General features: G+C 39.7%; 1 pseudogene; it reads right to left on the bottom strand.

Moving 5' to 3' along the window:
- Positions 1–12,166: 12,166 nt before the first annotated feature.
- Positions 12,167–16,691, bottom strand: LOC102812833 (annotated as a pseudogene).
- Between the last annotated feature and the right edge of the window lie 723 nt (positions 16,692–17,414).

Here is a 17,414-nt window from a genome sequence, read left to right as displayed (position 1 = left end):
CGCCTGAATTTAGAGATCATTTCAAGAACAGATTTAATGCATTAGAGTCTAGGGGTGGGGAACCTCCAGCTCTTATACAGTCCTTGAAATCATTTGGTCTAGCCCTGCCAATTAAATATTTGGCCCAATTAGCAGGAGAATATTTAAAATGATCATTCTGTATGGCTCGTGAATGCTGTTATAAATTTTGGTAGAAAAAAGGTTCCCACCTCTGCATTAGACACTAATGACCTAAGACCAGAAGAGTTGTGTGATGACATCAAGAACATCATAAAGGAAGAAAGCAAAAGGTCATTAAGAAGACAAGAAAGAAGGAAAAGTTCAAAATGAATGTCAGAGAGACTCTGAAACTTACTCTCCAGAGTAGAGATACTAAAGTAAATGGAAGAAATGAGGAGGTAAAAGAGCTGAACAGAAAATTTCAAAAGGCATCTCTAGAAGACAAAGTCAAGTGTTATAATGAAATATGCAAAGGCCTGGAGTCAGAAAACCAAACGGGAAGAACTTGCTCAGCATTTCTCAAGCTGTAAAAAATGAAGAAAAAAAATCAAGCCTTGATTTGGAATATTGGAGGATTTTTATGGGCAAAATATTGAATGATGCAAAAAACAAACAAACAAAAAAGAACATGGAAGGAGTACACAGAGTCACTGTAACAAAAAGAAACAGTTAATGTTCAACCATTTCAAGAGGTAGTATGTGATCAAGAGCCAGTGATACTGAAGGAAGTAGTCCAAGGTGCACTGAAGGCATTGGCAAAGAACAAGGCTCCAGGAATAGATGGAATAAGAATTGAAATTTTTCAACAAACTGATACAGTACTGGAGGCACTCATTCATCTATGCCAAAAACTTGGAAGACAGTTAATTGGCTCACTGATTGGAATAGATCCCTACTTGTGCCCATTCCAAAGAAAGGTGACCCAACAGAATGTGAAAATCACTGGATTATATCATTAATATCACATGCAAGTAAAATTTTGCTAATGATAATTGCAAAACAGAACCTTGATAGGGAACTACCAGAGGTTTGAGCCGGATTCAGAGGAGGCCGTGGAATGCGGGATATCATTGCTGATGTCCAATGGATCTTGGCTGAAAGCAGAGAATATAAAAAAAGATGTTTACCTGTACTTTATTGACTATGGAAAGGCTTTCAACTGTGTGGATCATGAGAAACTATGGACAACCTTGCAAAGAATGGGTATTCCAGAACACTTAATTGTGCTCATGAGGAACCTATACATAGACCAAGAGACAGTAGTAGTTCGAGTAGAACCAGGGGAACACTGAATTGTTTAAAATTATGAAAGGTGTTCTGCAAGGTTGTATTTTTGTCCCATGTTTATTCAATCAGTATGCTGAGCAATTAATCTGAAAAGCTAGATTATATGAAGAAGAATGTGTCATCAGTGTTGGAGAAAGACTCATTGACAACTTGTGATATGCAGATGATACAACCTTGCTTGCTGAAAACAAAGAGGACTTAAAATACTGATTAATATCAAAGGCTATTCTTATATCAAAGAACATCAAAGAACACTGAAAGCCTTCAGTATGGGTTGTACCTCAATGTAAAAAAAAAAAAAAACAAAAAACAGAAGTCCACACAACTAGACCAATATATAATCTCTTGATAAATGGAGGAAAGATTAAAGTTGTCAAGGACTTCATTTTTCTTGGATCAACCATCAACACTCATGGGAGCAGCAGTCAAAAACTGAAAAGACCTATTACCTTAGGTAAATCTGCATAAGACCTCTTTAAAATGTTCAAGAGCAAAGATGTCAGCTTGAGGACTAAGGTGTGCCTGACCCAACCCATGGTATTTTCAATAACCTCATATGCATGTGAAAGTGGGACAGTGAGTAAAGAAGCCCATAGAAGAATTGATGCATTTGAGTAATGGTGTTGGAAGAGAATATTCAAAGTACCATGGGCTGCCAAAAGAACAAATCAATCTGTGGTGGATGAAGTACAGCAAAAACGCTCCTTGGAAGTCAAGATGGCCTGCCTTTGTCTCTCATACTTCGGACATATTATTAGGAGGGACCAGTCCTTGGAGAAGAAAATCATGTTTGGTAAAGTGGAAGGCTAAAGAAAAGAGGAAGACTTCTCAATGAGATGAATTGGCACAGTGGCAGCAGTGATGGGCTCAAATGTAGCAACGACTGTGAGGTTGGGCCGGGACTAGGCAGTGTTTCGTTCTGTTGTGCATAGGGTCATTATGATTTGGTACTGTCTCTATAGGAACTAACAACAATATGCATGTGTGAAAGTTGGATAATGAATAAGGAAGACGCTGGAAGAATGGATGTAGTTGAGTTATGATGTTCGAGAAGAATATTAGAAGTACCATGGACTACCAGAAGAACACACAGATTTGTATTCAAACAACAGTGAGAATGCTCTTTAGAAGCAGAGTGGCTAGACTTCTGTCATACTTGGGACACATTATCAGGAGTGTTCTCAATCCCTAGAGAAAGACATCATGGTTGGTAAAGTGGTTGTTGTTGTTGTCAGGTGCCATTGAGTCGGAACCGACTCATAGCGACCCCATGCACAGCAGAACGAAACAATGTCCGATCCTGGGTCAACCTCACTATCGCTGCCACACTTGAGTCCATCAATGATGCTACCTGGCCAATCCATCTCGTTAGGGGTCTTCCTCTTTTTCTCTGACCCTCCACCTTACCCAGCATGACATCCTTCTCCAGCGACTGTTTCCTCCGGACAATATGTCCAAAGTATGAGAGACGAAGCTTAGCCATCCTGGCCTCCAAGGAGCACTCTGGTTGCACTTCTTCCAAAACAGATCTATTGGTTCTTTTGGCAGTCAATGTCACTTTCAGTATTCTCCTCCAACACCACAACTCAAAGATCTTCCTTATTCACTGTCCAGCTTTCGCATCGATATGAGGCTATTGAAAACACCATGGCCTGGTTCAGGCGCACCTTAGTCCTCAAGCTGACATTTCTGCTCTTCAATACTTTAAAAAGTTCCTGTGCAGCAGATTTGCCCAATGCAACACGTCGTTTGATCTCTTGACTGCTGCTTCCATGAATGTTGATAGTTGATCCAAGAAGAATGAAGTCCTTGACAACTTCAATCTTTTCTCCGTTGATAAGAATGTTGTTTATTGGTCCAGTGGTGAGGATTTTTGTTTTCTTGACAAAAAATCAAGAAAACAAAGTAAAGTGGTAAAATGGAGGGTTAGTGAAAACTAGGAAAACCCCCAAAGAGATGGATTGGCACCATGGCAGCAGCAATGGGCATGCCATAACGACAATTGTGAGGATGGAGCAAGACCTAGCAGTGTTTCTTTCTGGTGTGCATAAGGTTGCTGAGTCGGAATGGGGTGCATGGCACCTAACAACAAGAACAAATTAATCAAAACAAAACGTCAAAATACGTGACCAGGTACTTCACAAGAAACGATATCCAAATTGCCAACGGATGTATGAAAAGTTGCGCCCTGTCACTAGACATCAGGGAATTGCAAATTGAAAACACAATGAGAGACAACCTCCACATTCACTTTACAAGCTAGTAAGACCAAGTACTGATGAGGATGTAGACCAACCGGAACTCTCCTAAATGGTTTGAAGGAGTGTATATTTGCAGAATCACTTTGGATAACTAACATTTTGTACTAAAGCTAACACAGTCTGTTATCCAACAATTCCATTCTTAGTTATATAAACAAGACAAATGTAAACATAAATATAGGAATGATGTGCAAAAGAATGTTGTTAGCAGCACTATCCAAACTAGCTAAGAACTGGAAAAAGATCTTAGTGCCCACCAAGTGTAAAATGAATATACATGGATATCACTGGTACATGAAGCAACTTGGTGAATCTCATAAATACCATGTGGATGCACGTGAGACAGATATAAAAATAAAGTATGCACAGTATAATTCCATTTATATAAAATTAATAACATGTAAAAGTGCTGGATAGTGAAAGCAGCCAGAAACATGGTTTACTTTTGGAATGGCTTGTGGTTGCGAGGAAGCGCAAGGGTTCTCTGAGGCTTCAGTAACATTTACTCTTGACCTGGGTGATGATTACATGGGACATATTCACTTTGCAAAAACTCATCAAACTGCACACTTAAAAGTTGTCCATTTTTCTTTAGTATGTTGTACTTTAAAAATGTATATAAATATAGAGCAATCAAAACACTTGTAAAAAAAAATACAGAAAATGATCTCTTTTGGCCAATGAACATTTGATGACATTTAAAATATATGTTTTTGTTAAGTATGATTGATTTGGTTCTGACACATCTAGACCCTGTATACAACAAATGAAATTTTGACTGGTCCTGTGCCATCCTCACAAATGTTGATATGTTTGAGCCCATTGCTGCTGCCAACGTGTCCAGCCAAATATATAGCTACGTAAAAAAATTTCAATGATATAGATACCAGAATTTTACATTGGTTATCTCGTTGTTGTTATGAAGTGCCAAGGAGTCAGTTTTGACTCATTGTGACCCTCCCATTGGTTATCTCTGGAGGATGAAATTATTGATGATTCTGATGTACACTTTTTATGTTGTGGGGGTGGGATGATGTAGAAAGAAATACATGAACATTGTGAAAGCTTAGTCCAAATCTTGAGTAAACCAGAGAGACCTAGATTATGCCTTGAAATTTGAACAGATTTGAATGAGGCAGGCACATTCTCACAAAGATCTCAGACTTTTTAGTTGCAATAGTCAATCGGCAAAATGTCTACATTTCGTGCTCTGTGAACAACCTGTTGTTGAAATCTCAGTATAGATATTCTTTCTGCTGGTAAAACATGTTTCATTCTTGAAGCACTTGATTTAATATTGCCTTGAGTTAATATTGACACTGCAATTCAAGGGTGGATTTAGGGAAGGTGAAAAAGAAACAGAACAGTTTTCAGACTATTCTTATGATTCTAAAGAAATCTTAGACCTAGTGCCTTCATAAAAGCAAGTAAAATTAGAGAATCTTAAAAATATAGGAGATATTTGTAATGAACTTTAAGCACGAAGTATCTATGCACATTGAAACAGATTTCCTTTATTTTTCTCTTCAGATTTAGCACTGCTTACTTTGTGTTTGAATCTTAGATGCTAAGTTTGTTGTGGTTTAAGGGGAAGGTACTTTAGTTTAAACTTCTATGTTTACAGTTCAGTTGGTGGATTTTCCTCAGTGATCCAGAAAAGGTCAGCGTTTTGGCCTCATGATTGTTATGTTTTGTTGCAAGCCAATTCAACCACACATGAACCAAACAGGTCTAACATGATTTTACTGGCCAGAGGCCAGCCAGCCTCTGTTGCACTGTCTCTTACCTCGTGAGCTATGAATAATCCTTGTAGTGGTTCCAGAATGATTGTGGTGCTCTAGTCCTGGATCCTTGGGCACACATGAAGTGTAAGTTCTTTGGGTGATTTTGATGAGTTGCACCATTGTCTCAACCTATTGTTTGACAATCACAAAGCAGACAGTTATGCATCTGAGGAGAAAAATATAGGAAATTGGTTTCAATGTATATAGAGGTTTAGTAGTTAAAGTTACATTTGGTTTCAATGTATATAGAGGTTTAGTAGTTAAAGTTACATTACAAATATGAATGAAATGTTCAGGAAAGTATTTCCATGCAATAGATAAGAATATGAAATTCCATTTAGACAAGGAGATTTTTTGGAAACATTGTTCAGTAACGTTATGAATTTCTATAATTTAGCGCATAAAGTACTTTTAGCATCACTTTTATTTTCTTTTGCATTTCCTGAATCAACACATTAAGGGTGAAAAACCAAGTCAACCAACTTTCCAAGAGTTGGTCCTCATTGATTACATGTGGGGAGCTACCATTTTGGGGTGTTTTATTTTTTCTTTGACTGGCACTTTAGATCACATTCCATCATTAAATCCTTACAACAATCCAGTGAAACAAGTACCATGTTACTGTTCTCCTTTTACTGATGCAGAAACTGTGGCACGGGTTGCTTAAGTAACTGGTCCAAAGTAACCTGCTAGCAAGTGTCAATGTGTCACACAAAAATTCATGTCATTATAGTTTAAATAGGAGCCCTGGTGGTGCAGTGGTTAAGCACTTGGCTACTAACTGAAAGGTCAGTGGTTTGAACCCTCCAGTCAACCCTCCAGTGGGAGAAACTGATGGCAGTCTGCTTCCATAAGTCTTGGAAACCTTATAGGGGCAGTTCTATTCTATGCTGTAGGATCACTACGAGATGGAATTGACTCCAAAGCAATGGATTTAGTTTGGTTTGAACTCTTAACCATTTTGCTACTTTCCCCATATATGCCTCTTCAAAGTAGTAGTTGTTGGTGAGTGCTGTTGAATCGGTTCCAACACATAGTGACCCTGTATGGAGTTTCCAAGGAGTGGTTAGTGGGTTTGAACTGTTGACTTTGCAGTTTGGGGCTCAGTGCTTATCCTACATACATATTCATGTTCATATTCATGTATGTTGTTGTTATTGTTGTTAAGTGCTGTTGAGTCTGTTCTGATTCATAGCCCCTGTACAGGATTCCTGAGGAGCAACTGGTGAGTTTGAACTGTTGACCTTGTGGTTCACAGTCCAGTGCTGATCCTGCAGTGCCACACCAGGATAGGAAGTTAAGGATTACAATGATTTGGTAACTTGTCTGGTCTTCTGTAAGGGAGCATTGATTGGCAAAAGGAATGTGAAAAAAAAATGTTTGCTGATCTGGCACATGATATCTTCAATCTAGAAGGCTGATCAGACAATAGTCAAAGCACTGGGCTGCTAACTGCGAGGTCGGTGGTTCAAACCCACCAGCTGCTCCTTGAAAACCCTATACAAGGGCACTATGAGTTGGAACTGACTTGATGGCACTCAACAACAGCATAGCTAAATACTCCCTATGATTTTCAGGCAACTGCCCTTCCTACCCACTAATCTCTTAACCACCTCTACTCAAAGATTTCCTCTCTTCAGCCATTTTTCTTTTATTTAACCTAACCTCAAACATCCAGTGGAAACCAGAAGCAGAACCACTCTCTATAAAGAAGCTGGAGACCCTTTACTTAGAGTAGTAGTTTTGGCAGTATCTGAAAATATTTTTTTGTGTGTTTGTTTTTTATTGTGGTAAATACACATGTAACACAACATTTAGCATTTACATTAATTACATTAATTATATTTATTGTGCTGTTCAACCATCACCCTTTTTTGTCCTCTGATTTTTCTGTCACCCTTAACAGAAAGTCAGTATTCTGGAGACATTTTTTTTTGCTACATCTTGCGGGTGCTACTGTCATCTAATGCTTAGAGGCCAGGGATGCTGCTGAACATCCAAAAATGCACAGGAATTCTCCTCTTCACACAAAAAAGAATAATCTGGCACAATACGTTACTAGTGTAGAGACTGAGAAATTCTGACATAGAGAGATTGTCATAAATTCCCTTACAAGGCTCATTGCATGAGCGTATCTAGGACAATACTACTTCTGTAGTTAGGCTGCGGTCTTGTAAATTCCAGTGGTTTGAATTCCCTTGAGATGGCTCCTGTGAACAAAAAGAATTGTCTCAAAGATTGTTTTGCAAAGGTTTATAGGATTCTCATGCAAAAGGTTAATAACTTATTCAAAGGAAACAAGAAACAAACAACTGAATGAACAGCTATTCCTTATATGGGAAGGGGAAGGGAGCAGAAGGGATGGGAAGACGCAGAAGGGACTGGATGGGAAGGGAAGGGGAAAGAAGCACTGAAAGAAGTTGATGTATGCATCGATGTATTCTGACCTCAGATTTAGTCCTGGTGGCACGGTGGGTTTGGTTACTAATCAAAAGGTTAGAACTGTTCCATGGGACAAAGAGCTAACAGTTGGCTTCCACAAAGATGTACAGCTTTGGAAATGTTATGGGCATTTCTATTTTGTCCTATAAGGTCACTTTGAGTAGAATTGACTTGATGGCAACAGGGTTGATTTGATTTTCTTATGACATATAGATAGTCAAACTCTGCCCTCTGACATTTGTGGGGAATTCTGAGATGTCACCAAGAGTTTCATGAGAGTATCTGTAGGTAAATATTCTCTCTCAGTGTTGTAAATTAAACAACTGCACATCTAGTAAATATCATTAAAATTGGAGTCACTGGGTATAAGTCATCCTGTCTTACAACAGCAGCTTTAATATCATAGATTTTATATGATGTGTTAAGTTATTAGGTAACTTCTATACTGTGCTCTGTCGTCACTTACTGGTTGATCTTCAGAATATTCCATGGGTGACTTAATAATCAGTGACTTATAAAGAAAAACTTCTTTTTCTTTTCTTTCTTTCTTTTTTTTTTTTTGCTAGCAGTTGAATCAAACATAGTGGATAGGAGACCTTTGGGTGGGAAGGAAGAAAATTATTTGTCAGAAGATATTATTTCTCTTTCAACCTTGCCTTTCAGAATTTCATGTGATGAAGGAAAAAGAAATCTAGCCATGGTGTCAGATAGACTTGGGTTTCACCTCTGGCTCTGCCATTATTTAGGTATGAGATGACCTTAGTCTCTATAAGCCTTTGTTTTCTCGTCAGTAAAATAGTGTACTTATACCTTCCACCCAAGACTACTGTAGGGATTAAATGAGGTTAAATGAGAAGCCCACTTCCTGGCACACAGTATCAGTCAAGAAACATACACACATTAGTCAATAATACACTTTATATTTATTAAACTTTCAGGTGGAGCTTTATAGAGAAATGTAACTAAGAGACATCAGATGACAAGCCCACTAATTTGAATTTATGGCCATATCAAAATGTCATTTTCCATAAAGACTCATGAATGCTACTGATTATGAGTAATAGAAGTGGGGTGCAAATTAATAGTTAAAACCCTTGAATATGTGGGTCTGGGTCAGGGTTCCCAAACTATACTGACAATACTGGCCCGTAGTTATCCAAGGTGCTTTGATATACATTGGCAATAGGGAAGTGGGATGGAGGGAGCTGTAAACTGGTACAATTTTGGATTTTGGATAATAACACCCTAAAATGATCATTCATTTTGATCTCCAATCATACTTCTAGGCATCTATCTTGTGACAATTATCATTAATAATTTACAAGCAGACAAGCTCATATAACCATATTTGCAAATAATGACAACTTGAAAAAACTCCAAATCAAGAATAGATCAGATATATTCTGTTTTATACCCATGTAATAGGATGTTATACAGCCATTTTAAAAGAAGTTAACATGACAAAATTCTCAAAATAAAAATATTTTATAACAGAAATTAAATCTGGACCTTTTTTTTACAATATGATTGAATTTTGTGTGTGTGGTTCAAACCAACCTTGTGGTTCAGTGCATTATCCTGCAGTGCCACACCAGGATTTGAATTGGTTCCAAATCACAGTGACTTTGTATAGGGTTTCCAAGGAGCAGCTGGCAGTTTGAACAGCTGATGTTATGGTCCAGTACTTATATTGCAGCAATATATATGTATATATGAGGTGGCTTAAAAAAGTTTTGGGGAAAATTTTATTATATTTTCATTCTGGTTTTTTTTTTCCCCCATGAATTTTTTGAAGCTTCAATGAGATGGTTTGGCCCAGTGGCTGCAAAAATGGGTTCAAACATTTCAATGATTGTCAGGATGGCACAGGACCAAGTAGTGTTTTGCTCTGTTGTACAGGGGATCTCTAAGGAGCTCTGGTAGCTTAGTTGTTACGAATCAGGCTGCTAACCTTAAAGTCGGAAGTTCAAAACTAAGAGCCGTTCCGTGGGAGAAAGATGAGGCTTTCAGCTTCCATAAAGATTTACAGCCTCGGACACACTGTGCAGGCTCACTATGAGTCGGAACCGACTCCACGGTACTTAGCAACAAGGGGATCTCTATGAAGTGGAATCAGCAGAACAGTACCTAACAATAATATCACACAGACAGACATACATATGGCATATGTGCAAACAACAGTGATTGCATCTAGGTGGAGCAATCATAGAAAAATTACATTTTTACTTTATACTTTTCTTATTTTGTAAATTTTATGAAAAATTATTAATCATCATCAGTAGGTAAAATAAATGCTATATGGTTTGGGAGTATAGGCAGTTCCCAGGTTATGAACTTTTGACTTCCAGACAACTCCTACATATGCTTAATTTTTATATAAATGTGCCCTCACTTTGAAATGATTAAAACAACACCTGGTGGTGGTTGTGTGCCATTGAGTTGGTTCTGACTCATACAGACCCAGTATTTTCAAGACCATAAATCTTTTCGGGAGTAGAAAGCATCATCTCTCTCCCGCAGAGTGACCGGAACAGTTGGTGAACTCGAGATGCTGACCCTGCAATTAGCAGCCAAACGAGTAACCCCCTACACTTCCAGAACTCCTTAAAACAAGCCCTACTTGCAACAAATCCTTCATCGTAATCACCTTCACTTGCTACACGTGTAGCTTTTAAATCATTTAAAAGGCTTTGAACCTTTACTTACACTAAATCCAAACCAAACAAAATTAACTGCCATTGAGTCAATTCCAACTAATAGCAGGTTTCTGAGACTGCAAATCTTTATGGAAGCTGAAAGCCTTTCTCCCATGGAGTGGTTGGTGGGTTTGAACTGCTGACCTTAGGGTTTGTAATCCAACATCTAGACCACAGGATCACCAGGGCTCTTTTTTCTTGCGCTAAAGTCCTGGTGCTCTGGTAGCGTAGCGGTTATGAATCAGGCTGCGAACCTTAAGGCCAGCAGTTCAAAACTACCAGCTGCTCCGCGGGAGAAAGATGAGGCGTTCTGCTCCCGTAAAGATTTACAGCCTCGGAAACCCTGTACAGGGTCGCTATGGGTCGGAACCGACTCGACGGCACTTAACAACAACAACAACAAAGTCCTGGTGGTACTGTCAGATAAGCACTGGACTGCTAACCCCAATGAGGTTTCCTGCTCCTATAAAGATTTAAAGCCTCAGAAAGTCTATACAAGGTCACTATGAGTCTGAACCGACTTGACAGCACCTAACACCACCAGCAAAGTAAGGCGAAATAAGAACTACATACATCTGTTTCCACTTAACTACAAATTCTTAAAGACGGTAGGAATGGAGTTCGTTTCACAACCTGAAAACTGCGTCTACTTGAAGAAGGTGCAGTTTCACCTTAGCCCTGAGAGGTTGACCTGCTAGGCTATCAGGAAAGAGGAGGGCCACCATACAGGTGGTTATGCACCGTGGAGTTGGTTCCGACTTTTAGTGACACTGTACAAGGTTTCCGAGGCTGTAAACCTTTATGGGAGCAGAAAGCCTCATCTTTCTCCCACGGATCAGCTGGTAGATTCGAACTGCTGACCCTGAGATTAGCAGCACGATTCGTAACCACTACGCTACCAGAGCTCCTTATAGCCTGAGAAAAATACCTCCAGCAACCCTCTTTGAGGGCCTAAATAACAAACTGGAGCTCATTTAAATAATAATCCTGTGTATTTGCAATTTGCCTAATCTGTGTGTATAGTTTATACTCTGAAATTGCCACAGTCTGTCATAGTTTTGTACTCCAAGTGACTGATTGAAGATGCATAAACAATAGACAATACAGAGGAAGAGATGGAAATGAGAAGGAAAGGGTAAAGGTTATGGGTCATAGGGCATGGAGTTCACAAGAGAACCACCCTGCTCTCTGCTAAGCAGTCAGTACCTTGGTTGATGTCAGAGGAAAGTTAGCTACAGGGAACTGCCTGCTTGAGGTTAGCCTAGCCATATTTCCTAATGTTCCCAATTGCTGAGAAGTTTGGAGGAAGTATAGTAAATACTGTCAGAGTTTCTAGACTACATTTCCTTCATTGGTTATTTTAAATTTTATACTAACTTTAATGTCAGGAAACAGAAGAATAGATGTTTAGACTAGGATTTAAAGAGATTCCCAGGTTTATAACTATCACATCTTTCCTCCCTGAGGCATCAGAAAGCACCGAACCATCTGACTGGAATGTTGTTGGTGTTTGCTTTTTTTGCCATTGTCTTTTCATTATCATTATTATGTAAAAACATAAACAACCATTCAACAATTTCTATATGTTTACCTCCTGACATTGGTTTAAATAAAGTCTCAGAAACCCTACACCCGGTTGTTAGGAGCCTGAATTGACACAACAGCACTTAACAACACCAACAACAAATACTCCATTGTATGTATATATCACATTTTGTTTATCTATTCATCTGTTGATGGGCATGTTGGTTATTTTCCCCTTTGGGCTGTTTTGAATAGTATTGCAGTGAACACTGGTATACAGGTATCTGTTTGCATTCCTGCCTTCTCTTCTTCTGGGTCTACTAGGATTGGGATTGCTGGATCATATAGTAATTCTGTGTTCAACATTTTGAAGAACCCCCAAATTGTTTTCCATAGTGGCTTTGCCAGTTTTCATTCCCAACAGCAATGAAGGAGGGTTTTAGTTTCTCCACAACCTGGTCAGCACCTGTGGGTTTATTTTTTATCATTGCCACACCCATTAGGGTGTGAGTTGGTATTTCATTGTGGTTTTGATTTGCATCTCCACAGTGGTTATTGTAGAAGCTCTGGTGGCGCTCTGGTAGCGTAGTGGTTACGAATCGGGCTGCGAACCTTAAGGTCAGCGGTTCGAAACTACCAGCTGCACCGCGGGAGAAAGATGAGGCTTTCTACTCCCGTAAAGATTTACACCCTCGGAAACCCTATACAGGGTCGCTATGGGTCGGAACCGACTCGATGGCACATAACAACAACAACTGGTAGTGTAGTGGTTATGAGTTGGGCTGCTAATCTCAAGGCCAGCAGTTTGAAACTAGCTGTTCCGTGGGAGAAAGATGAGGCTTTCTGCTCTCATAAAGATTTACAGCCTTGGAAATCCTATACAGGGTTGCTATGAGTCAGGATCAACTCTACGGCACATAACCAACTAATCAATGGTTATTGAGGAAGTGTGGTGGCTCCATATGACAAGGATTGGACTGCAAACCACAAGGTGCACAGTTTGAGTCAGCCAGTTGCTCCACAGGAGAAAGATGAGGCTTTCTGCTCCTGTAAAGATTGAAGCCTCTAAGAGTGGAAACTGACTCCACTTAGCAACAATGGTTAATGTTTAATGAGTCGAGCATCTCTTCATGTACATATTGGCCATTTAAATATTGTCTTTGAAGAAATGCCTGTTTAAGTCCTTTGCTCATTTTAAAAAATTAGATGGCTTGTCCTTTTGTTGTAAGTTGAAGTATCTTAAATATTGTAGATATTAGATACTTACAGGATACACAGTTCCCCTCAGTTTTCTCCTTATCTGTAAATTATCTTTTCTCTTTTTTGATAAAGTTCTTTAGTGAACAAAATCCTTGAATTTTTTTATTGTTGTTGTTGTTAAGTGCTGTCGAGTCGGTTCCGACCCATAGCAACCCTGTACAAGGTTTCCAAGGATGTAAATCTTTACGGGAGTAGAAAGCCTCATCTTTCTCCCGCGGAGCAGCTGGTAGTTTCGAACTGCTGACCTTCAGGTTTGCAGCCCAATTCGTAACCACTACACTACCAGAACTCCTTTATATAAGGTCCCATTTATTTTCTCTTTTGCTGATGGTGTTTTTGTTGTATCTGATAGTACATTACTAAAAACTACGTCCCAGAGCCTCACCCCTACATTTTCTTCCAAGAAATTTATGGTTAGAGTTTTAATGTTTAGGTCCTTGATTCATTCATATCTTTCTCTTTTTTGATGTTGTTATTTGCATGGACTTTTCTTTTGAGGTAATAGAATTAAGATGAAAGAGAAATTTGTAGGATTACTTCAAGAATTGGTTTAGGGTATCTAGGCAAGTTCATAAAAACCAGAAAGTTATTTAATTGTATTGAGTTTGTTATCACTTCCACTTCATTTTTCTCTTTCATGTTATGCCCTTCAGAAGGGCTGGAAGTAGAAGAGATCTTCTGCTGATGCCAATTCAAAAATGGGTATAGCATCACGTCAACTGGGAGCTGCAAGAAATTCAAGCCACCTTCTGAAGATATAAAAAAAAAAAAGGACACTGAATGGTTTAAAATCAAAGGTGTGTGTCAGTGCTCTATTGAATACCACACTTATTCAATCTGTATGCTGACCAAATAATCCGAGAACCTGCATTATATGAAGATGAATGTGGTTACCAGGATTGGAGAACGACTCATTAACAATCCACACCACGCAGATGACACAACCTTGCTTGCTGAAGTGAAGAGGATTTGAAATACTGATGAAGATCGAAGACTGACCCAGGCCATGGTATGGTATTTTCAACAGCCTCATATGCCATATGAAAGCTGGACAACGAATAAGGAAAACTGGAGAACAAATTATGCATTTCAATTATGGGGGTGACAAAGAATATTAAATGTATCATGGGCTACCAGTAGAACACACAAGTATTTTTTGGAAAAAGTATAGCTGGATTGTTCCTTGGAAGCAACGGTGGTGAGACTTTGTCTGTTGTACTTTGTTGTATTTTTCTTACATGTTGTAAGGAAGTGCCAGTCCCTTGAGAGGGGCATCATACTTGCTAGAGTGTAGGCTTAGCAAAAAGTAGGAAAACTCCGAATGAGATGGATTGACACAGTGACAGCAACAATGGGCTCAGACATAACAATTGTGAGGATTTCACATGACTGTTGTATACAGATAGGGTCATTATGTTTGGAACCTACTCGATGGCTCCTAATAACAATAACAACAATAATAAACTAACGTCTGGAGCCTTGTTTTTCTCCAATGCCTTCAGTGTAGCTTGTATTTCTTCCTTCTATACCAACGATTTCTGATCTTCTGCTATCTTCTGAAATGGCTGAATGCCAACCAGTTATTTCATTTATTTATTTTTAAAAAATATTTTATTGTGAATTATGTGATAGTATACATGGGAGAACATGTTTTACATTCATCCTATTGTATATCATTTCATTGTCATGGTTACAATCCCCTCCCTGCATCATCAACCAACCAAAGCCTGCCCCCCTGCCCCCCCCCCCCACCCCCGGGTGTCAGCAGCCTCTCTCCCTCTCTGGGTCTAAAGTCCCCAGTCACTCCATCTCTCCACGTCATCATCTCTGCCTCAACCTCTGGCGTCACTGCTTCTCTGGGTAGGGTCCCGCTCTCTGCATTTCTCCCTTGAGGGTCCCAGGGACCTCCGTTCCTACACTACAAAGTCAACCACTCCCCTCCTTTTGCTACAAAAAACGTCTTCCTTTACATTTCCAACCCTCACAATCAGTCCTGATAACAATTGTTCACTATTGTATCACAAGAGACCCATCCCTCATCTCCTTTCATCATCCCCGCCCAGACAGATTGGATACTACTCAGTGGAGATTCTACCTTCCTCCATGCCCTCTGGATCTAGGTTCCCTCTTGAAAGCTTGTAAGCCGGTCACTTCTTGTCTTTGTACCCCCCCCCCCCGACCCAGCCTCCCCCATTTTGGGTAGCCAATGTCCAAGTTGCCCATCCCTGTCTACTCTGTATATGGAGGGGGTGGGAATGATCCTCACTGTAAAGATTTGTTCCCTCACTGCTACTGCAGCCATAGCTGTAGGTCAAAATTCTTCAAATTGTATCAGATTACTCTTTATTTTTTCCTCTTCTTTCTTCTTCTAGTTGAACTCTGATCATCCAGTCATTGAAGCCAACATTGAAGCCAAGTAAAGTGGATGTTATCTGCAAGTGTAGATGTTCTTATGCATATGACTTCTCTTCTTATTAGCTGGACACTTCACTCTCCACTCTCGTCATCTGTGACTATGTTACTGACTCTGGGCCCAAGAGTCCACAGGTCGTGCCACACTGCTGGCCAACCAGTTCTCCACCCGGGTTCACAGGAGTCTATTGAACATTGTAGGGCTTAGCTCACAGCTTCATTGTTGTTCTTCCCTCACTTCCCCTTATCGGTGACGAACGTGGTCACCAATCAGAGCGTGTCTTCCTATTGTGTCTTAGTTTTGGAAGGGGATTTGCCCTGAGGGGACCCGACCACTTGCCTTGATGTCTCCTGGGCAAGCAACTTGATTGTTTTCGTAGTGATCAGTTGGACTGCCTTTATTGTTTTGTATTTTTCCTGTCGGTCTTTCTTTCAAGACATATCTTCTGTTCTTCTAGGTGCTCCAGGCTGGTCTGCTTGTCCTTTCCAGTGGAAATTTCCCACCTCAGAAGATTCTGGATGCGGTTCAGGATTCCACCTGTGGTCTTATGTAATGCAGAGGCTCTGCAGGAAGCCTCCTTCAATGGGCATGTTGTAGACACATGTTAGGTATTCCAATCAGTTATAAGCAGAAGATGGACTTAGAATCTTTCCTATGGTGATTTTCTGGCTATTCTTTTCTCTCCCCCTCAAGTGTCGATTTTATAATAGAATGCAAGGAAAACCAAGATTCAAAAGACAGCCAAGCATCTTAACATTATTTCCCCCCTTTTTCCCATTCCAACCATGTCTCAATCCCTGTATCCCAGACCCCTGTTTTTCCAAGGTTGTGCATACATCATTATTTACCTCTGTCCCACTTAGCCCATGCAAACCTGCCTAATTGTTTTCCCATCCGCTTTGTTCTTCCATTCCCCTCCCCCTTCTTGTGTATTGCCTCCCTCCTTAGCAGCCAAACTATCCTGTGATTATTCCCTGCCCTGTGCTCCACCTTCCCCTCCCTCCCCTCACTCCAGCCCCCACATCCCGGTAAGCAGCAAAGGGTCACCCTCCCCATTTCAATATGGGTTCTTTTTCTTAGTCTTTACAATAGTGGTCCTATACAATATTTCTCCTTTTTGTGACTGACTAATTTCACTCAACATAATGTCTTCAAGGTTCATCCATGTGATGTGGTGGCTTGCAGCTTCCTTGTTTTTTTCAAGGTAGCATAATATTCCATTGTGTGTATGTGCCACAGTTTGTTTATCCATTCTTCAATTGATGGGCACTTAGGCTATCTCCATCTGTTTGCTATTGAAAATAGTGCTGCTATGAACATTGTTGTGCATATATCTACTTGTATTATGGCTCATAGTTCTTGTGGGTAAATACTCAGTAGAGGAATTGCTGAATCATAACACATTACTATTTCTAACCTTCTGAGGAAGTGCCATATTGCTTTTCAGAGAGGTTGGACCATTTTGAAATTTCAGCAATGCAGGAGCGTCCTGGGCTCTCTACATCCTTGCCAGCATTTATTCTCCTCTACTTTTTTGATCTGTGCTGTTATGGAAGGTGTGAGATGATATCTCACTATTGTTTTGATTTTCATCTCTCTAATGACTAGTGATCATGAACATTTCTTCATGTTTGTTGGCTGTCTGGATCTCCTCCTTGGTGAGTATCTGTTCATGACCTGTGCCCATTTTTTAATTGGGTTATCGGTCTTTTTCTTGTAGAGGTGTTATAGTTTCCTATATATTTTA

Source organism: Chrysochloris asiatica, unplaced genomic scaffold, assembly GCF_000296735.1.
Source record: "Chrysochloris asiatica unplaced genomic scaffold, ChrAsi1.0 scaffold00183, whole genome shotgun sequence".
NCBI classification, from domain to species: Eukaryota; Metazoa; Chordata; class Mammalia; order Afrosoricida; family Chrysochloridae; genus Chrysochloris; species Chrysochloris asiatica.
The sequence above is the reverse complement of the archived record's forward strand: the minus strand, read 5'-3'. Positions and strand labels throughout refer to the sequence as shown.